The 23,070-nt window shown below is 35.1% G+C and overlaps 1 long non-coding RNA gene across 1 annotated transcript; it reads left to right on the top strand.

Annotated features, from left to right (window-relative positions):
- Nucleotides 1–335: 335 nt before the first annotated feature.
- LOC117015095 (uncharacterized) lies at nucleotides 336–9,184 on the top strand. The gene is made up of 3 exons (XR_004421668.1): nucleotides 336–466; nucleotides 2,147–2,250; nucleotides 7,725–9,184. It is a non-coding gene; the product is annotated as an uncharacterized LOC117015095 (long non-coding RNA).
- Nucleotides 9,185–23,070: the final 13,886 nt, after the last annotated feature.

The following is a 23,070-nucleotide window of genomic DNA, read 5'->3' as shown; positions in this document are numbered from 1 at the left end:
AAAGTGTTCTGGGTTCGACAGTAAATCATGTGGTCACTTTAATATTAGGTAACACTTATTATATGAGAGACACATCTCCGCATTACTAAGTACTTTAAATTTAATGTATTAGCATATTTAATTGTCACAAGAACTTGCTGAGACACATCCAATTATTATAGTACTCATTTTACAAATGGAGAAGGTGAAGAAAACAGAGTTAAAGTCATGCTGGAGTTCAGATGGTTAATAAAGTTATAAACCCAGACCATGTGGCTCCAGAGTCTATGTTTTAATTCTACCAAGTTTGCAAACCACTTATCATAAGCTCTGTTATACTATATTTCCAGGCTCTCATCATGTTATTGAAAATGAGGGGATGCCTTCAACAGTCTCATAATTTGGTCTCTTGCCTGAAATCATCTCTCCTTGCCAGTCTCCTTGCTTTCAGTAATGACACCACCATTCATTCATTCACTCAGCCAAGGTAAGCAAACTGTGTTTCAGTTCAACACTGTGTGTTCAGCCTAAATTCCCAGTCACTTACAACTTCACAGTCATCTTTGACTTCTTCTCCCATCCTCCCACTTTCAAGTTTTATCGATTCTTTGGAAGTCGTGAAAGTCAAAAATTAATCAGTATAATCCAACAACGGAAAATAACAATTGTGCAAGGATATGGAGAAATGGAACCATCATGCATTGTTGGTCAGACTATCATATGGTGCATCCCCTTTAGAAAAATGATTGGCAGTTCCTTGAAAAGTTAAATGTAGAGTTTCCATAGGACCCAGGACTTCTAGGTGTATACCCAAGACGATTTAAATATATGTCCAAACAAATAGTTGTACACGGATATTCAAAGGAGCATTACTCAATAGCCAAAAAGTGGCAAGAACTCAAATATCCATCAACTGATGAACGGATGGAAAAAAATGTGTGTCCCTACAATGAACTATTATTCAACCATTCAAAGGAATATAGTAATGATAGGTTATATTAATTGAAAGAAGCCAGACATGAAAGTCCACATATTGTATGATTCCATTTATATGAAATGTCCAGAATAGGCAAATCCATAGAGACAGAAAATAGATTAGTGGTTGCCAGAGGTTGTGGGGGAGGGTATGGGGAATGACTGCTAATGGGTATGAGGTTTCTTTTTGGAATGATGAAAATATTCTGGGATTAAACAGTGGTGATGGCTGCACAATCTTGTGAATATACTAAAACCACTAAATTGTACACTTTAAAATGGTAAATTTTATGGTATATAAAAAATTAATCAGAGAAAAATGTATGCAAGGGGAAACTAATTTTCTCTTGTGATTTTTAATAGACTAAAATAACATGTTTAAATTGTTGGGGGAGATAGTTCATCATGTTTTTAAAAACTATTTTTGCTAAGCAATCCAACATTATTTAAATTAAATATTATCATCTATGAACTAATTAACATTTTAAAATAATTTCATAAGTGATTTCTATTTAGTCAATTGACCAATAATTGCCATTAATATTAAAAGCAGCCATTAAAAATGACCTAATTAAAATCTCAGAAATGTTATGGTAAATCAATATATTATAGTCTATAAAGCTACATTTAAATAAAATGTTTTGATTGTGAATTAACATTTTCATGTAGTAAATATATAAATATAACTTCTTTCTATTATATTACAATAATATTAAATTTGAAGAAAATTTACACTTTCATAATGTCTCTGCCATTATCTCATCTTACTTACAGTAGGAGAATGATACCATCTTATAAAATTATGTTGATTTCTATAACAGTCCTGGAAAACCATAGCTTTTGTTTTTTGAGATATGCCAAGATGTTTAAAGAAACAGAAGTAGAAGCTTGCTTTGTATAATCATAAATTTTAAAAATAATCATCAGCTATTGGAAATTAAAGGTCCATTTGATGTAGAGAGAAGCCTTTAAAGTTTTTTGGTGTTTATTATTTTACTTATTTATATAATTACAAAACTTAGTATGATGCCAAATAGCTTTAATGGTTGGGAATTTAAGGTGGATATTTTAAATTCAATATAAAGGTCCTATTAAGAATCACCTAAAGAACAGTATTAAATAATGTAACTTTGCTTTAGTTTTTACATGTGGGCTTTTTCTTAGGCCTAACAGCTAACTTTTGTGGTTGCAGAAGTATCCTGCCAAGTCCCATGGTATAGGTATGGACAAAGACTCGTTAGAGCAGAAAGCTTTCTTCTGGGTTTTTGTACAGTGCTTACCTTACGCTCAGCCAAGGTAAGCAAAATGTGTTTCAGTTCAACTCTGTGTTCAGCCTAAACTGACTATGCCACTCTGGCTCCCGTATTTGTGGTCAGACAGCTCCCAACTCCCTAGCTGCAGCTGGGCCTACGACTCCTAGCTAATAATAGGAGTCAGGTCAACTCTAAATTTTGCTATTTGTAATGGAATCAGCTTTTGCTTATTCAGGGAATTATTTTTAAATAATTTCCCTTTCAAACCAGCTGTGATGAGGCTTTAGTGTCAACTAACATTAAAGTTATACGCCCTGGAGACATCTGTACTTTGGGTTCTCCCTTAGACCACAGTGAAAGCATTAAGAAGGACATTTCAGTACTGTTTTGTCATCACAGACAGAAACGTAAGAAAATTCAAGGATAGATTATTTACACACACACACACACACACACACACACACACTTCTCTTGAAGCTAAATCTGTATTTTCCTCTTTCCAAAGACATATTCATTCATTCAACTGGTATTTATTAAATTCCTACATTGTGACAGGCACTATTCTAGGTACTAAAGAAACACCAGTAAACAAAACAAATTAAAATACCTTCCCTCATAAAACTTATGTACTAGTAGGGGGAAAGCAAGGAAAAAAACAACTTTATAATTGAAATGTATACTATGTTGAATGATGGTAAGTATTAGGGAGAAAAGGGTGATTGAGATGACCATATGAGGGGATATTTTGAAAATTTCAATAGGGTAGTCAGGGAATGCCTCAACCAAAGGTAACATTTGTTTTTGGACTTGAAGTAGATGAGGGTGCAGGGTGAAGATATTTGAAGGAAGAGAATTTCAGGAGAGAACAAGGACACAAACCCTGTGGCTGGAGCATGTCTGGTGTGTTGGCCAGCATTGTGGCTCGAGCAGAATGAGGGAAGGTGATAGTAGGAGATGACATATCAGAGGTAACAAGAATCAGGCAAATTAGGACAATATGGCCGTTATATGGACTTTGATTTTCACTGTCAATTACGTGTCAGGTCATTGGAGGGTTTAGAGTAGAGAATTGATATGTAAAAGGATCCCTCTGGCTGCCCTATTGAGAATAGACTGAAATTTAACAAACACATAAAATAAAGAACATGGAAACACATTACAGCATGAATGGTGTGCTCCATGTTGTTTGCCTAATATATAGACATTACATGGGCATGTACAGATATGATTTGACATTCTTCATAATAAAATACTGATATAATTACAGTGTGAGCATAACATTATTTATCAAAACTTTCTTACTAAGACTATGACATTTGTCTGTACCAGCTATAGTGTGTGTACTATTTTTACTATCATCCTTTGTCTATATTAGACATTTGATTTGGCTTCTACTAACAATGCCTTCAGGTATTTCTCTCTGATTTGCACTGTTTATTTATATGTAACAAGGACGATGAATAAACTGCAATGAATTCCATGGGTCCCGGCTGCAATTTTATCAGTCAGGGCCTTGTGAGAAAAGAAACAGCATTCTTAGAAGTAACTCAAGAGCGTTTAAGGGACCATTTATAGATGTGTTCCACGGTTAAAAAATGTCAGTGAGCATGGTAAAGCACCCTGGTATAGTGACAGTGAGGAGATTCTGCCTCCCTAGGCATGAAGAGCAAGAGGAGGCAGCACTTATGAGAAAGGGATGATGTAAAGGACTCTCATCTTAACAGGCGCTGACCCTTATGGACCCAGCACTTTCCTTATAGCCTCCAAATTTTTTGTTAGTCACCCCCATGGTCTAATTAAGCCAGCAGCCCAGAGGCAAGGAAACCCATCTGTGCCATTCATAATCAGCCTCCATGGTACAGACCAGGGCAGGAAAAAGTAGACTGGAAGAAGGAATTTAAAATATCTAGCACAGCAATGAATAAAGACTCTAAAGATTTTGTCTCCTATAATTGCATCATCCAACTCTAGACTTGTCTCCTTGTACTGCTATGACACAATCTGTAGGTGAAGAAATAATCTATAGGTGAGGAAATAGTTGTGATACAGCTGTCCTTTAATTCGGGTTCTACAAAATTCATTGTGTGCAGGTAGAACTGTAACTGTTTTTAGTGTAAAGGTGAGAGAGAGTTCATGAAATACTTTATTTTTGAGAAGAAAGAAACATTTTCTGGTTTAGTACTGCCTAATGATTCTTTCTTTACTAAAAAAAAACCTGTCTTATGAGATAACCTATATGAATTGAATGTTTGACTGTTTAATTATCTTATATGTCACATGTCTATGGGGATTGTTGCCCTAATATTTTTCTAAAATCCACAAAACAACCAAAAATGCCCTGTATTTATATTATGTATATATAATAGAGGGTCTGAATTTTTTAATGTTTAACAGGATCACTGCGAACTCAAGTACAAAATGAAACCATGAATAAACTAAGGACCTGGGGACAAGTAAAAGAGTTTACATAATTAAAATACAGGTGTACTGTGAAATTGTAAGCAGCTGTTATTTTTGGCAATCATTCATTTCGTAAATATTTATTGAAATTTTATTTTTTGGTTTTATTCTGGGCACACAAGGTATATGTAACAATATGATTAATGTCCAGGATATATTATTAATTGTAAAAATCAAGTTCTCAGATAATACATATGACATCAACTAACATTTTGAGATGATTAACATGTTATAGACCCTGATTTAAACACTATTTGTATTATGCTATTTGGTACCCATAACAACCTTCTAAAATAGGTGGTATTTTTATCTACCTGCTATAGAAAATAGAACTGAGACTTAGAGGAGTAAATGACTTACCTATGCTACTGTTTAAGTAATTATGATTAGCTATAACAGACTATATAAAAAAGCAGAAATGCATTTCTCACAGTTCTGGAGGCTGAAAGTCTGAGATTAAGACACTGGTAGATTCAATGTCACCTCAATAACTGCAGTAAATGCATTTAACAAAATTTAACACTGATTTAACATTTAAAACATCAGAAGACAAGATATAAAGAAGTTACTCATTTTGTCAATGCTCATCTATGAAAAATCTACAGAACCATCACAATGATAAAATATTAAATTTTTTTCCTTTAAAATTGGGAGAAAGTTAAGGATTTTTGCACTTACAACTTCTATTCATCATTTTAATGGAGAATTTAATCAATGCAATAAAGCAAGGAAAAGAAAGCATAAAGATTGGAAAGAAAGAGGTATTTCTCTATTTATGGATGAAATGATTACTCACATAAAAAGCCGATTGTATCTATGAAAATACACAAGAACTAAGAAATGATTTCATAAAATTCACAGAAAAAAATAAAACAACAATATAAAAACTAACTTTGTTTCTGTATACTAAAAGCAAGCAATTGAAAAAGGAAATTTAAAAAGTCATTTACTGTAGCATAAAAAAGTAATTAAGAGTAAAATCAACAACAAAAAGTCTACAACTTTTATAATAACAATTACAAAACTTTGGTAAGAGAAATTTAAAAACTACTCCATTCTTTTTTATCTTTTCTCTTGTGACTCCAATTATATATATATTAGGCCACTTGACATTGCCCAGAGATCACTGAAACTCTTTTTTTTTTAAAGATATTGCTTTCTCCATGTTATTTAGATTAGATAATTATTTTCAAGTATACTACTAACCTTTATTCTACAGTCCCCAATTTGCTTTTAAGCCCTTCTAGTATTTTTCTTTTTTTTCCTATTTTTTTTTCTATTTAGTTCTATAATTTCCATTTTCTTCATATATATTTATTGTCTGCTAATTCCAACATCTGGCTCATCTCCTATTGTGTTTGCTTGGGTTTTTTTTTTTTTTTTTTTCTTGATCGTGTATCGTATTCTGCTTCTTTGCATATCTTCTTTTTTTTTTTTTTTTTTACTGTAGATTGAACTTGTAGTTGATATTTTGAAGGATATGTGGATTACATTCTTTTCTTCTAATGGGTATTGATTTTTGTCTTGTTTGGCAGTTAAATTACGGTGAATTATTCTGGCTGTATCAAATTTTATTTTACTCTTTGTTAGATTACTGTTATTTCAATCTTGAACTTAGTTTTAGACTGCAGACCCTACTCTAGCATATATACTTAGTCCTAAACACAGAGTATTTCTAGGGTCTTGACTGAATTCCCATAGAGTTCAGAACATCTCTGCATTCTGGAAGGACAAGATCTCAACATCTCCTAGCACTGCATGATATCTTATGTCAACATTTAATTCTTAGCTCCATATCTGATCTCAGTTGAGCACATATCCTCACCCTGTGCACAAATGGTCCTGTCATGGTCATGCATCTGTGATGAATCTGATGCAAATTTCTGGGGCCGTTGTTCTGAGGAGTTCTTTCATCTCTGATGTCCTACTGTGTGAATTAGCCCTAAGTGGCACATATAATTGGTGAGAGAGTTTTCCTAGAATCAGGGTTAATGGTCCTTCTACTTTGTCATTGCCTTACTAATTCTGCTTCTGGAATATGTGACATTAGTACGTAATTCAGTGCATAAATAGGAGATGATTCATACTTCCAGATTTAAAAAGGCATTTTCAGTGATGAATATATAAAAGATGTTATCTAGTTATCAGGAAGAGACTTGGCACAGACTAACCTATCTACTTCTACAAAATCTTCACTAATACCATTGCTATATGGGTGGTTTTAGTCTCTTATTTACTGCTGTTATTAGCAATAGTCACAAGATCTTTATATATATAATTTTCATTGTAAAATAAGCTACAATCCAATGGAATCAATTCCCTAAAATTGAATGATTGTAAGTGAAATGATCTTATAATAACATTAAATTTTTTGTAAATTTAACAAACATTTTATCTCATTGAAATAACATTAATAAATGAAATGAAGGCAGTAATTTGAAAAATAGCTAATTTGTTCAAGTTAAAAGTTAATATTTACTTTTTGTTAATAATTTCTTCCATCAAAATAGAGTTGATCAGTTTTATTAAGTTATAAGAAATTTGAAAGTCTGGATTTAAGTTACTTTTGGAAAATAATGATTATTTATTTTAGAATCAACAAAATAACCAGAAAATATCCTATTGTACATTTTTATCTTCTTCATTATATTCATCTATAATTATGTCTGTGGATAATAAAGTATTACAATATATCCTAAAATAATGTTATTTTATATGGGTACTATTGAAAAGAAAGAAACTGCCTTTTATTGTATTTTTCTCCTTATCATGATCCTAAATTTCTGAGGTATTTTGATAATATTTTATTAATATGTGATAACATTTATAGATTCCTACTAATATGTGAATTTAAAATTGTTTAAAATGCAATCTAATTTGTTTTCTATGGCAAGCCTCTGTAATAAATAGTTTGACTTTTAGGAGCATTGTGAATCACACTTGAATTCTGCCTCCATTTGGTTGTACTTACTACTCATAGATCAAGCAATGATTCATTCTTTACTCTATTAAACAGTCTTGAGGTTTAAATATTGAAAATATTTCTTTCTTTAAAAGAATGCACTGGATTTCTGGTCAAGAAAGTGAAGTAGGACAAGGGCTCTGCTTGTCTCCACTCATGACCTCATCAAAATTACAATTAAACTACTGAACAACCATCACTGAGAATTGCCTGAAATCTGCTGAACAGAAGGTCTACAATTAAGAATTTACAGAAGAAGCCACATTAAGACTGGTAGGAAGGGTGGAGATGTGGAATAGGCTGGTCCCATACTCATATGTGGTGGTTAAAAATTGGGAGGTATGTCTCATCTGCAGAGGTTCCCCTGAGGAGCAAGGGGTCCCAGACCCACACCAGGGCCCCCAGCTCAGGGCTCCAGTACCAGGAAGAGACATCCCTACAATTTCTGGCTGTGAAAACCAGCAGAGTGTAGCTAAGTGAGACAGAGGGCAGCTGGAGTACCAGACATTCCTCTTACAAGGCCCACACACAGAATTACCGGCTGATGGACCCACTCACTCTGAGCTCCAGTGCTGAGGCAGGAACTCAAAAGTCACCAGGACATACAGAGAGGAACTGAATTGTCTGGCTTCAGAGCCAGGGCTGGAGAGGCAGCTTTCTCCCAAACAGATCTGGCAGAAGTCATTATCCTTTGTTAAGCTTTTCCACAACCTAGTATGCAGATGCAGGGGGCTGCCATATCTGAATCTCCATTAGCCTGGCTCACACCAGTTGCCCTACTCTGGTGATGCCCTGAGACTCTGTCCCACCCAAATTTGGGCCCACTTCCAGTGGATTTTTCAAACAAATGATCTGTCTTGGCTCCTGATGCAGATGTTCCTAAAATCTCTGAAAGATAGACAAGACACAAATAAGTAGCATTGGGCCTCAGTGTGCCCATACCTCTTGCTAAACAGGCCCAAACTCAATACTAGCAGCTGTCAGCCTCGGTTCACAGCTTAGCCGCTTGTAGGAAACTGCAATCCCAGTGTGCATGAAAGACACCTGCAGATTGCTTTGTGGCTCATGCTATTTGGCCCTATGCTGGTCACAGGTAGCACCTAAATGTGGCTGGCAGCTGGGCCTCTCCAAGGAGGCCCAGGACCACTACACCAGGTGGACATCTTTGGACCGTGCCAGAGGACCAGTCGGTCACCTCTGCAGACAATACACCCAAAGCGCAGATTGGGCAGGTGCCAGATCCCTGCTAAAGTGAATCCTGCTCTGTAGTGAAAGCCCTAACACAACAGCTTCTCCACTGTAATCATGGCCAGTCCTCACAACCAGTCAGGTCAGTACCTCCCATTGATGTGCAAACAGCTACCAAGGATCAACTAAAATAGGAGGGCAAACACAACCCACGTAACCAACACATTTGCAGAACCTGGCTCAGGTGACCAGACAAACTATGCCACTGGGAGCCCTAGGACAACCACTACATAAGGCCACTCTACTAAGACCAGGAGACATAACAGCTCTACCTGATACGTAGAAACAAATGCAGGGAGGCAGCCAAAATGGGGAGACAAAGAAACATGTCCCAAGTGAAAAAACAGAACCAAGCTCCAGAAAAATAAATCAACAAAATGGAGACAATCAATCAATAGATGCACAGTTCAAAACACTGGTTATAATGATGCTTAATGATCTCAGAACTTCAGCAGAGATAGGAAACATAAAAATGGATATAAAAAAACACAAAAAAAGAGCCAGTCAGAAATGAAAAATAGAATAACTGAAATAAAGTCTACATTAGAGGGAATCAACAGTAGATTAGATGAAGCAGAGGTACAAATAAACAATTTGGAAGATAAGGTAGCAGAAAATACTCAATCAGAACAGCATCTCCCCAAAATGAGGATAGTTTAAGAAGCCTCTGGGACAACATTAAGCATACCAACACTCACATCAGAGGGATACTAGATGGAGAAGAGTGAGAGCAAAGAATTGAAAACCTATTTGAAGAAATAATGGTGGAAAACTTCCCTAAACTGGCAAAGGAAATAGACATTTTTTAATGTATGAAAATGTAATTTTTTAATCAGTTTCCTTGAAATTTTTTTTCACAAAATAAATGTTATCCATATTAGTGTTTCCTCTTCTAATATTTAGGAAATAGACAAACCCAGGAAGCACTGACACCCAAACAAGAAGAACACAAAGAGACCCACACCCAAGACACAGCATAATTAATATACCAAAGGTTAAAGACAGAGAATCATAAAAGCAGCAACAGAAAAGCAGTTAATTACCTACAAGGGCGCTCCCATAAGACGGTCAGTTTATTTTTCAACAGAAACTTTCCAGGCCAGAGGAGATTGGCATGAAATATTCAAAGTGATGAAAAACCAGGACCAACAACCAAGACACTCTATGCAGCAATGCTATCATTTAAAATCAAAAGAGAGATAAAGAGCTTCCCAGACAAGAAAAAGTGTAAGGAGTTCATCACCATCAAACCGGTATTACAAGAACTGTTAGAGGGACTTATTTAAGAAGAAAAAGAAGAACATAAAATAAAAAAATAATAATAATAAAATAGCAATAACTACATATCTATTAACAATTACTTTCAATGTAAATGAGTTAAATGCTTTAAACAAAAGATGTAGGGTGGCTGAATGGGTAAGAAAATAAAAGCCTTACATATGCTGCCTACATAAGAGACTAACTTCAGATTGAAAGACACACACACACACACAGACTGAAAGTAAGGGATGGAAAAAGATATTTCATGAAAAAGAAAAAAATCTGAAGTAGCAGTACTTATACCAGACAAACTAGACTTTAAAACAAAAGCTATAACAACCCAAAACACTACTTCAAATGGACGTGTGCATCTGTGTGTTCATTGCAGCATTATTTACAATAGCCAAGATACAGAGGCAGGCTGGGTGTCCATCAATGGATGAATGGATAAAGAAGTGGTCATACATGCAAACAATGGAATATTTCTCAGCCATAAAAAGAATAAAATCTTGAAATCTGCAACAATGTGGATGGACCTAGAGGGTATTGTGCTGAGTGGAGTAAATCAGACAAAGACAAATGCCATATGATTTCACTTGTATGTGGAACCTAAAGAACAAAATAAACAAACAAAACAGAAACATACTCATAGATACAGAGAACAAACTGACGGTTGTCAGATGGGAAGCTGGTTTGGGGGGGCAGGGCGAAAACTGTGAAGGGATTAAGAAGAATGACTTCATAGTCACAAAATAGTCATGGGGATATAAAATGTAGCATAAGGAATATAGTCAATATTGTAATAACTGTATGATGTCAGATGAGTATTAGATTTATTGAGTGATTACTTAGTAAGTTATATAAATGTCTAATCATTATGTTGTATACCTGAAATTAATATTGTATGTCAACTGTTATTAAAAAATAAAACAATATTTTTAAAAAACTATCATATTCAAAAAGAAATGCCTCTATTCTTTAAGTACCTTCTTTTTGTCAAGCACTTTTCCAGATATTTATAATACATAAGTGAGAAAGAGTCAAATCTCTGTCCTTGTGGAGACTCTATTTCATACGGAATAAAGACAACAGAGATTTTGTTCATTATATGTGTGTTATTTTTACCCACACAGAAATGTCCTATAAAACTCAGTTTAAATTTTATTTTTCTAATTTTGTTTTTTAATGTCTCAAAATGTAAGTTCTTCTCATTTTTTAATTAATTAACTTTTTTTCCACAAATCAAATGCTGTCCATATTAGAGTTTCCTCTTCTGATATTTGGGCTAATAGGCTAATACTTTTTTTTTTTAACTTGTTTTTTCAATCTGAGGAAAGTAATTATTTTAAAAGAAAATTATTTTTCTTTTAAAACTCTAGGAGACCAATTGTACCCATCCCCCTATAGTCTTCATTGAAACACATTCTGGTTTTTAATCTCATAAATCCATCAATCTCAAGTCTTTAATCATTTGCATTACTTTTTCTGAACTCTATCCAGTTTTTCTATATACTTCTAATAATAATGACCTTAGAAATGAGTCTTGTAATCCAGGTATGATGTCAACATAGCCCTGCAGACAGAGCTTGTCATTACCATATTTTATGACTTAAGTTTTCTGCCAGAGAAAGAAGGTTTGTTCACTTCTTGTCAACCTTTACATTTGGAGTTCCACATGGCTTTGACCTGGGTCCTCTTTCTCTTTTCACTCACCACTATCTCTCTACCAATATTGTTTTCTTCTAGGACTTTAAATACCATTCTGTTGACCACTTCCAAAATTACATCTCTATCACAAATTTCTTCCTTTATTTTATATAACGATAAGAAAAAAATAAAAGAAGAAGGAAATGCAAAGGGAGAAAAAAGTTCTTAAAATTTCTTGAGTGCTTACTATGTGCTGACCCTCTTTTGAGGCAATTTATATTTGTTAAATTAATCTCAAAATAACTATGATGGAGATGGTGTTATTTTTATTTTATACAATATGGAATTTACAGTCAAATTAGTAATATTGTCCGAACTGGTTTTCCCACACTCTTTCAAATCCATTTTAAAATGAATTTATCCAAAGAACAATTATCTTTTAAAAATACAAATTGTTATTTTCTTGTTAATAATAATTCAGTGGTTTTCTTTTCCTATTAGGCCAAACTCTAAAATTCTTAACATTACGTAAAGGGTCTTGTGAGCATCATGTAAGAGAGACTTTTTGTCTCTTGTTTACTGTTATATCCCCAGAACCTAGAATAATGTCTGGCAGTCTGAACAGACCTCTTCCTGATTCTCCATTCTCCCCTTTTGCATTTCTGTCTCCTTAGCCTTTAAGCTCCAGCCACATTCTACTTTCAGTTCTTCAAAACTCTTCCAGGTTCAGAACCTTTGAAATGGTGACTGCTCTTCTAGAATGTTCTTTATTCCCAGCATTGTCACTTAAGTCAGACTCATTCTTCATCACTTAGTTTAACTGTTACTTTTTTAGGGAACTCCAGAGCTGGGGGTGGGGGGCCTACTTGTACCAGGTTGCAGAAGTTGATCATGTTCGTTTCTTCTCAACTCCATGTTCAATGATATCACATTGGTATCTTAAAATTGACCCTGGTGGAGGCATTTAGAGAACTGAAACAGGCAAACGCTAAAAATCAGGACTCACTTCCTTTCCTGATGCCAAGAGACTATGGTTAAGTATCTACTAGTCCACCACTGAGAAAGTTTTGTCTGATTCTCGTAACTACATCTTATCATTTGTTATTCTCTTACAATACAATTGTACGAGTAATTATGTAATTATTCTATGTTAACTTTTAAATATCATTAAGATGTCCTCCATTAGAGCATCTAAATTGTTTTTTGTTTATTATCACATCCCTATTAATTAGAAGAGTATCCAGCACAAAATGAATATTTGTTGAATGGAAAAATGAATTACTGCCTTATCTATAGAAATTACTATACTTACTTAGACTACAAGAAATGCAGAATAGTTAGTGTATTAGTTATCTATTGCTGTTTATCAAATTGCCACATATTTATTGACTTAAAATAATGCAAATTTATTATCTCAAAATTTTTGTGAGTCAGTAGTCCGGGCATAGCTTCACTGGGTCCTCTGCTCAGGGTTTCACAAGACTATGATCTGGAGTTTCATTTGGAGGCTTCATGAGAAGAATCCACTTCCAGGTTCAGTTGGGTTGCTTTTATAATTCTTTTCATTGTGGTTGTAGGACCTATAGTCTTCGCTTCTTTCTGGTTGTCAGATAGAAACCCCACCTCCGCAAATGGAGGCTTTCTTGTCACATGTATATAACATCTCTACAATTGATAGGTTTTAGTGACTAGCAGGACTTATACAATAGAAGCGCCTCACGTGTTTCTTTATGAAAGAAGCAAGGAATTTCTATAGTGTCTGCTATCAGGATAGAATCTTATATATTGTAATGTTATCACAAGAGTGACATTTTGTCAGCTTTGCTGATTTAGTTGCGTAGAAGCAGTCACAGGTCCTTCCCACGTGGGGGGTGTAGAGGGGGGAGGCATTGATCATCTGGTTCGCCTGCCACATTGGGAAGATTAATAAAGAGCTCATTAACTTAGGAAATATAAAAATGCTGTTTATCGTTTGCACTTAATTACATAAAAATAGCTATAAAAATTAGAAGCAAACATGGGGAAATGCGGTAAATACCAATTATAGCAGAACTACATTCAGCAGAACTACATTAAGCAGTGCGTAATTGCTAGTTCTTTTAAAAAAATATTGTACATACCTCATTAGTTTGGTTTGGTTTCTATTCAGTAAATGGAAATATATACTTCTAGAAATGTCATTTAAATCTCAGGGTTTTTGCAAACACAGGATTTTTTTTAATAGAATTACTATTAGATTCAAGGACCCAATGTTACAACCTTAGTTTTAGTTTGTGAGGCGCTCCTATTGTATAAATCCTGCTAGTCACTAAAACCTATCAATTGTAGAGATGTTATAAACATATTGAGGACCTATTATCTCCTTGATCATATTTACACTGGTCTATGGAAGACAATATGAAAATCTAAAAGTAAGATGTTTGACAAAAGATGTTTGTCTTATTCATTTTCAACGTTAAATGATGAGCTCAGTCTTTATTCAAAATTATGTCCCCTGTACCTGACACACATTAGGTGCTTAGAGATATTTCACTACATGAATGCTACAATGTATTCAAACCCCGGTTCCTTTGCTCCATTGTCCACCTTTCATTATTGCCTTTGTCTCAAACAAAGGTGGTGCAAATACATTAAAAAAAAGAAAGAAAAATGAGAAAAAAAGTAAAATAAAGCAGAAAACAACACACTTTCTTGTCTTGATTTGACTTGACTAAATATATATCTTATATGTTTAGTTTAAAACACAAAAATAATATTCACTTTTTCCTTACAGTAGAGATCAGCAGATATAGGTTGTCAATTAAAACTTCAGTATAGAACATCTTTATGATATTATTCTAAATTCATTTTTAGGCCTGTTTCGTAATTCCATTTCTAGATGGAAATAGTATAAAAATACTCATTCTGCTCCACTTGACCTATGACAAATAAATATTTGCACCTTATCAAAATTGGCAAGGACTGAAAGCAATGAACTATTTTGCAGCAAATACTGATCTAAACAACAAAGGGAGAAAACCATGACAATTCCTGCAGTTCATATCAGTAAAGTGAAAACTGTAATAAGAAATGAGAAACTTGTACATAATATGTTTTAAATCTGTGTGCCAAACTCTGTTAACATCTGCCATGACTGCTAGGTATTCATGACATTTTCAATTGCTTGAGTAAGTTGATAACTATGTGGTAATGAGTCTGTCAAGTGATAATGCTGTGTCACTCAGGTGGATGAAAGAGCCTCTGCTCTCCAAAAGCTCAATTGCTATGTTTGAATTTCCATGGTTGAATTAACAGGGAAGATGTTTTATTTCTGATTTTTCTCCAGCTGAACTTCATAATGTGTAACATAGCAGTGAAGCCAGACATTGTTCAGAAAGAGCCCCAAAAAGGTTATATTTCAGATGAAGCTCTTCTGCATTTCAGACACGATGTAGAATCCCATGTCTATAGCTGGTGGCTGTTGAATGAGCTAGTTTCTGCTCCAGTATGGACATTTTAATTCCACTGGTCTAACTTAATGAATTGTTAGTATGTACTGGATATTGTGGCAAATGTCAGGATGTCTAAAGTAGGTAAAGTATATGGTCTTCTCTAAAGGAACTTCCCTGTGGTGGGTGCGATAGATAAACAATTTCTGTAAGGGAGGCAGAACTTATTTCTGCATGAGTGCCTGTTGCTTCTCAAAGAATCAGTAATTTCTGTACAGTCATTTCAATTCAAACTTCCCCTGAAAACACTATTAAGTTCTTACAAAATTTGCAACTCAAGACTATTTGCTAATCTATGAAAAGGAAGTTGTACTGAGGGATGATTCATATAACAGCTTTTCTAGGGACTTTTATGCTATCTACATGTTCACCTGTACCATTTTTGACTGCCCTGTTCTGGTTTCATAGGTAAAATTCAGTATTTGGGTTTATAATGTATTGCTCTTTCTTCGTCTTAGAAATCCCACTGTGTTAATGTGGTGCTTTTGGATTTTTGTGTACACTGTCAAGTGAGACATTTTGATTTTAAAAAATGTATCTTGTTATATTTTCACTAGTGTATGCCTTTCTTTTCTCCCTACCTTCTTTTCCCCTCTTTTCATTCTTGATCCCTCCCACCAAATGCATTTCTCCACCATATTAATAGCAACTCCCCCACCTCTGAATCTTGCTCTGCAACCACTGAAATCTCCTTTCAGACTGTAATAGAAGAGTTCTGTGTAGAAAATCATTTGAAAAATGTCAGGAACAACCCTTTGCCCTGTCTCCCTGGCATTCTGAAAGTTGCCAATTAACCTCCCTGCGGTTCCCTACCTAGACCACAGTTTCAAGAACTGAACTGTGGACCCTTGTTCAGTGTCCCCTGCTAAATATCAGAGTAAACAGTTGAAATCAAAATGGGCTTTCTGAACTTACATTTTAGCATGTTGAGCCACCACTATGGAATGTTTGGGATTCTATTAATACAGAAGCTTCATGGCTTTAAAAGAAAGTATTCTTTCAGTATGAAAAAGGTAGCTGCCTTATTATCAAGGGGCCAAAATGGCAGAAAAGTTTGGTCTAGGACATAGGTAGTTGGAGTATCATAATTTTGTTTTAAATAAGTGAGGGACTATTTTACAGGCTGTAATTTGAAAATATATATACTTAGGTCAAAAATTATAGGCTGGTAAATATAAAATACTAAGGTACCTTGGAGAGTACATATTTGGATGCATATGAAATCTACACTGTCTAATGATTTCTGACATTCATTGTTCAGTGTTTCCTCAAAGCTCAGAGAACAAAATATACCTTTCATGGCGATCCCTACAATTTCATAGTTATTACAGTTAAAAATAACGATTCTATTCTACTTTCTGTGGCACTACTTAAAATTCTACCACTAAAAAAATGTTTCCGTGATGTGTTTCAGAAATGAAGAGAAAGTGTTCCTGTTTTGTACTCTAACATGCTTTTCCTGGCATCCATTGCAGTCAGTCAGGGTCAGCCTAAAAAGCTGTCATGGCATTTTACTTGTGTAGCTTTTATTGTGCTTAATGTATGGTTTGTTTGTGATATTTATGCTAATCTTCTGTCCCCTGCTATACTGTCTGCTTCTTAAATGGCAATAGCGCAGCTCATCAACACTCTGGCTCATAGTACCTGCCGTAGTGCCCTGTGTCCAGTTATCACTTAGTGAATAAATGTTGTCCTGAAGCAAGGAGTAGCCAAGATTATAGGCAAGTTATTGACAGATGGGAAGAGAGTCCAAATTATGCTGTCTTTTTCTTTCATAGCAGAAAGAGAATTCAGAAGTATAAAACCAAAAATTCTTGAAAATGTGTGTTTAGATTCCATTAGCAGTGGTCTATTGAACAGTAAATACAGATAACTACTTAAGGATAGTCTTGGTTATATATTTATCTATACTGTTTTTAGAACAATGTATTGATAGGTTGACTGCGTCATTTGCTAACATGTTATTGTGTTAAAATTGGGCAAGTGTCTAAGAATTATTTCAAACACAGTTTCCCAATTATACAAATCATGTGGGCATTATTTCACAGAATAAGAATAATGTAATTAAAATACAGTATGGATCACTTTGTAAGGAACTGGATACATATTAACACACTGATGCAGCATACCTACCGAGTGTCCCCTTTTCCTCATGTATGGATGGAGAAAGGGAGACACAGAAGCATGCTGATGGGCTGTGCCCTCATCCTGGCACTTCCTCCTGTACCTCTTTGCAGTGGCCTTCACTGGTTACTCTGTTACTGCCAGACATTACATATTAATTGTATTAGTTTTAGTTAGAGTTTTATCTTTGCTTTTTTTTTTTTAAAAAAAAGACAAAACAAAACAGTTTATGTATTGGCATAATTGATTATAATTGTTTATTTCATTGTTTGTATCTGCACTGGTCTATGAATTCTTTGAGAGAAGGCAGAATGACTTATTTACTTTGATTTTATGATCCAAAGTAGATTTAACAGGTTTTAATTACAGGAATAAGTAAATTCATGGAACTTAAAGCTGGACTTCAGCGTGCCAACATGCTAACATAGGACTTTTGAGACCAGTCATAAGTAAGATCCATTGGTTAGCCCATCCCTGGTCCAGTGAGAACTAAGAGACTAGTGGGGCAGCCCTAAAGCTGGTGTGAATTACTTTAGCAGCGTCATTGGCTGAAATGGGATTGAATCATAACTTTAGGGATATGTGAGATGGGAGAAAGGACATAAAGGTTGGAGTAAAAGTCCTGAATTCTCAAGCTAGATCTTCACATTTCTGACTGTGTAATCTTGGGCATGTTACCTAACCTCCTGAACCTCAGGAACAGAAATGATCTGAGACAGGATTACCCAGTCTACTTTTCCTTAGCTTAGGAACTTTGTTCTAGTCAGACCAACCTCTGTGGCTGAAGAAAAGAGGCAGCACATATTTGAAATGTGGACTTATTCACTGGGCTAAACATTTTACATTACACCATCTTGTTTCTCTGAAGTGAAATAACATAAGCCCCAGTGCCCCGGATTTGCTATCTTGGGTGTTCTAGTGTATGTTTCGTTTGAGAAATATCATCTGAGCATTGATTTATCCCTATGTTAGAGAGCATGTCACTATGACAATGATATTTATGCTTCCTAAGAAGTAGTTGTTCTTTGCAACAGTAGAAGTGGCTTTAGATAAAACACTTCTTTTTCACATTGTTGCTCATTTGTTTGTTTTAATCACGTATCCTTGCCTTTACTGCTGTTTGGAATTTTTCACATATGCAACTCAACGTGCTTCATCGTTTATTGTTACCACAGCATTTCATTTTTGTTATTTGACCTTTTTCCCCTAAAAGACAGACCTAGATCTGTGAAGACTATATCTCCTTCAGTGCTCCACCCAAATTGTGAGGATGGCCAATCAAATCACTCTGTCACTTGAAACCTCCACCATATTGAAAGCATGTGGAAGCCATTCTTCTGTCAATGCCCATCACTTCTGCCTGCAGGGTTACTAGTACGAGACATTCCAAGCAGGCTGTTCAGATAGGAATGTGACTTAGTCTGGGCAGGAATTGTAAACCCAGGGATGTTTTGTTGTTATTAACCACACCATGTACATCCTGTTTCAGTCTTCTTATTTGACCAAAAGTGTGTGTTCACTCACTTGAATTTCCTATTTCCTTCCCGATTAAAATAAAGTAGTTGACACCTGAGACTGACAGCTGGACAAGGATGGAGGAAGTTGAACCACAATTCCTTCTGTATCACTTACTTTTGGAATGTCTGCTCTTACGTCACACACTGTATGTATTTGCTTGAATAAATTTAATCCAAAAGCCTTTGAGTCCACTCATCTTCAAACACACCTTTCATATAAATTAAATAAACTTCTAAATCCAGGATTCACACCATTGACTATTACTTTAAAATAACCCAAGTTTATCATTCTTGCCCAGACTAACTCACATTCCTGGCTGCAATGGCCTAGCTGGAATGTCTAACCATAGAAATTCACATTTTGTACAGTTATTTCTATCTCATATATTTAACCACAAACTGAATATAGTCGAAAACAGCAGCAAGTCTGTTTCGAATTAGGTGACACACTTAGGGTATTAACAAAGACCATAGGAAAACAAGGAGGCAGAGTATAAAGACTTAGAAAAACAAAATCAGGATCAGTGAAGGGAAAACACCTTAAGTTTCCAACCATTATTAATACAAAGTTTTCAGAAATTAGTAAATCTCCAAGGACTTTTTTTAACTCACTCAAAAGTGAGTTTAAACTCAAAGTAACATTTAATTTATAAGTATTCTTAAATAGCAAATATCAAGACACTATTCTTAGAGTTTCTAAGGATCCAAAATGTAACGTGTGTAATAGAGCATGTAATATGTATTTGTATTCATATGTACACACATTACTGTATGAGACATGGTTGTTTTATTCCACATAGTGCAAGGTTAAAGTAAAATAGTCTGAAGAAAAGAAAAAGATATAGGAAATTGAAGAAACCAATAATATAATTCTCTGTGACATAGCATGCCAGTTAATTTAACAACAAATTAAATGGCTAAAATTGAATTGAATTGCTATTCTCTCTTTGGGAAAACACCAGGGAGTTTTCCTTGAATAAGAACCAATGAATCAAGACCAAAGGAAACTGACCACACCTGTCTTGAATAACAGAAGAATGGAAGCTAGAACCAGATATTGAGCGACCTAAAGCATGCTGATAAAAATACCATTAGTGACTTCCTATAACCTTGTAACCATCTGCAGGTGGTTCCCTGTACCAATAAAAATAGGGCTGGCAAACCTCTGCAAGATCTCTTCAGTGTACACCCACATTGCTCTAGGAACCAAGCCAAGGGGACACGCACTTGTATAAAGGAATGTGGCTTTTCTCTCTCCTTGTCTGTGGCTTCTTTGTGTATGTGTTGGCTACCATTGCTCAAAGTGGCTTATGAGAAATACAATACTACTGAAAATATACAAATAAGTCACATTTTTGTCTGAACCAACGCAATAAATTTCTAGTCAGAAGAAGCCTTTGGGGTAAGTAATCCAGTGGTCTGTTACTCATGCAGGACCTTCTGCATTTAGCTTCTTAACGATTACATTTTTTTAACCTTTTAAATCTTTCATCTCACCATTCATTTTCCTCATCACAGATCAAGATAGCTCTTTTGCTGAATTCCATGTGTGTCATATGGGTGACTTTGTGAGTAGTTAAATGAAGTTGACAGATGACTAAACCAACACAGGCTTATTGCCTTCTATATGTAAAGCTCTGTTTTAGGAATTCTGCAAATTCAAAACAGATAAATCTGTCTTTCCACTTAAAAGCAGATGATCTAGTAATTTAGAGAAACAGTAATATGCTTTATGAAGTTATTAATTCAAGTATTGTTAGCAACAACAGATGCATACATTGTCTTAAAAGATAAAGTGCCATTTTAAAGAATACAAGTGGTATAGTTAATTATTGATTTCTCAAAACAAATTCTGGATTTTTTTGCTCTAAACTTAAACAGAATTATTTTCACGAATGCCAGCACATTTTGGCTATATTCAGTGATCAAACTACATTCTATTCTAAAAATATTTTTTTAATTAACAAGTTAACAATAGGATATTAAAGTGCACGTCTACAGGCTAGAAAAGAGAAAAATCACACATGTATCTTGTATTGGGTAACTATGTGGAAATTATAATGCAAAAATAAACCCCCACAAGAATAGACATTTTATTATTTCAACACACATTTCTCTGTCTTGCTAAGAATCTTCACGGAATTTTAATTCATGTTCATTTTCAAATTTTTTTCTTCATTTGTGCTAAGTTGTATTCAGTAAATATTTATATACGAATATGAAAACAAGCCAAAGATTAAAATTTTTAAAAATTCTGGGCCCATTTTTAAGTCCACAATGATATCCTTAAGAAATTATTGAAACCAGAGGCCCAAATGAGTCGTGCTGCCTGCACCACTCAGCCAATAGACTGACACAGGAGTTGGGTCATAGAATAAGCATTTATTATCAGAGCACCGGTGGTCTGAGAAGGCAGCAGGTTAACACGTCCAAAAACTGCCTTCACATTCTCAAATCAGCCTGAGATATTTAAGGGAAAGTCTGGGCATTCCTCCAGAGGCTACGTAATGTTTTCGGGGGTCTGCATGGAGTCTTCCCTCTGGCGATGTGTCTCTCTGACGTGGTCACCAACCCAGTAGCAGTGATGACAGTAACCTGGAAAGAATGCTAGGCCGTAATCAGCAAGGGGGTGGAGCACATTATGACTCGTAAGCAAGCATAAGTTTCAGGGTAATTATCTCAAGCACGGAACTGGGACAGGGGACATCCCAAGCTCAGGAACTGGACAGGGGACATTCCAAACTGAAATTGCAGGAAGGAGGGTTGATCAATTGTTAAGTTCTAGGGCAGGGAGAGGCAAGGCCTCTTTTGTGGGGGTCCCAACCAGGCCGTGTTTCACTATTAGAATAATCTTACAATGAAGTCAGCTTTTCTGTCCCTAATATAAAATATCTGCCTAAGAAAATGCTTCATACAATTGTTCCTTCTCTCTTATAAGTCCTAAGAGTATATGTCAGCTATTAGCTCAAGAGAAATGTGGGAAATGCGCAAGATGACAATGAGAGAAAGCATTGGTTCTTTTACTGCTATCCAGTTTTAAAGAAGTCCAGGAAAGATTTGATCAAAGAAGAAAAGTTTAGGAAAGAAATTTGACACAGTGGGAGATCATAAACCAGAGAATAGATTTTTCTAAGATTATATGTGAAGATTACTTTACAGCAACATATGCCCTAGTAATGAGTTCGGTATAAAAAACAAAATTGGAACTTTACTATAACACTATTCTGATTTATTGTGCCGTTGATCCATTATGATTCTAAAAGGCTTGATGATACCTCATGGAGTCATTCGTGAGTTTAAAATTTCATATGTATTCACCATGTAAAGTATGTATGAGTTCTGTTCACAGAGGAAAGAAACAGGCTTGTTCAAATAATATTATATGATATGACTAGATAAATTTCATAATGCTGGAACTAATGAGAGATCAGGGAAGTCTTCATGGAGAAGGTTGTTTGGAACTGCATCTTGAAGGATGTCCAGAAATTTTCCTGGATGGGAAGAGAATTTTGCGTAAAGAAAATAACATAAGCCAGCCTTTCTAACTAGATAAAAAAAAGATGTCCATAACTAAATATGTTTGACAATCACTGGATTAAATAAAAGTAAAAAAGGTTTCTTTATTGCTGAAGTGTCAGAAACTTTAACAAGTATTTCTTAAATACTCTTGATTTTAAAAATACTTTGTTACATAATAAAAATATAGATTTCACGAACTGACTATCTTAGTCCATTTAGGCTGCTATAAAAGATACCACAGGCTGGCTAGCTTATCGACAGAAATTTATCCTTCACAATTCTGGTGGATGGAAGTGTGAGATCAGGGTGAAAACATGGTCGTGTTCTGGTGAAAGCTATCTTTTGGGTTGCAGACATCTCTGATCCTCACCTGGTGGAAGGGGCAAGCCGTCTCTCTGGGGCCTCTTTTATAAGGGCACTAATCCCATTCATGAGAGCTCTTCCCTTATAAACTAAGCACCTCCCAAAGGCCATATCTCCTAGTACCATTACACTGGGCACTAGGATTTCAACATATGGATTTAGGGGGGACACATATATTCAGACCATAGCACTCACCTCAAATGTATAATTCAGAATCTTCCTTTAAATAGGCTGAGAATCCAGAATTTTTAACAAATGTCCCAAGTGATTCTTTT

Source organism: Rhinolophus ferrumequinum, chromosome 22 (genome assembly GCF_004115265.2).
Source record: "Rhinolophus ferrumequinum isolate MPI-CBG mRhiFer1 chromosome 22, mRhiFer1_v1.p, whole genome shotgun sequence".
Taxonomy (NCBI): Eukaryota; Metazoa; Chordata; class Mammalia; order Chiroptera; family Rhinolophidae; genus Rhinolophus; species Rhinolophus ferrumequinum.
The sequence above is the reverse complement of the archived record's forward strand: the minus strand, read 5'-3'. Positions and strand labels throughout refer to the sequence as shown.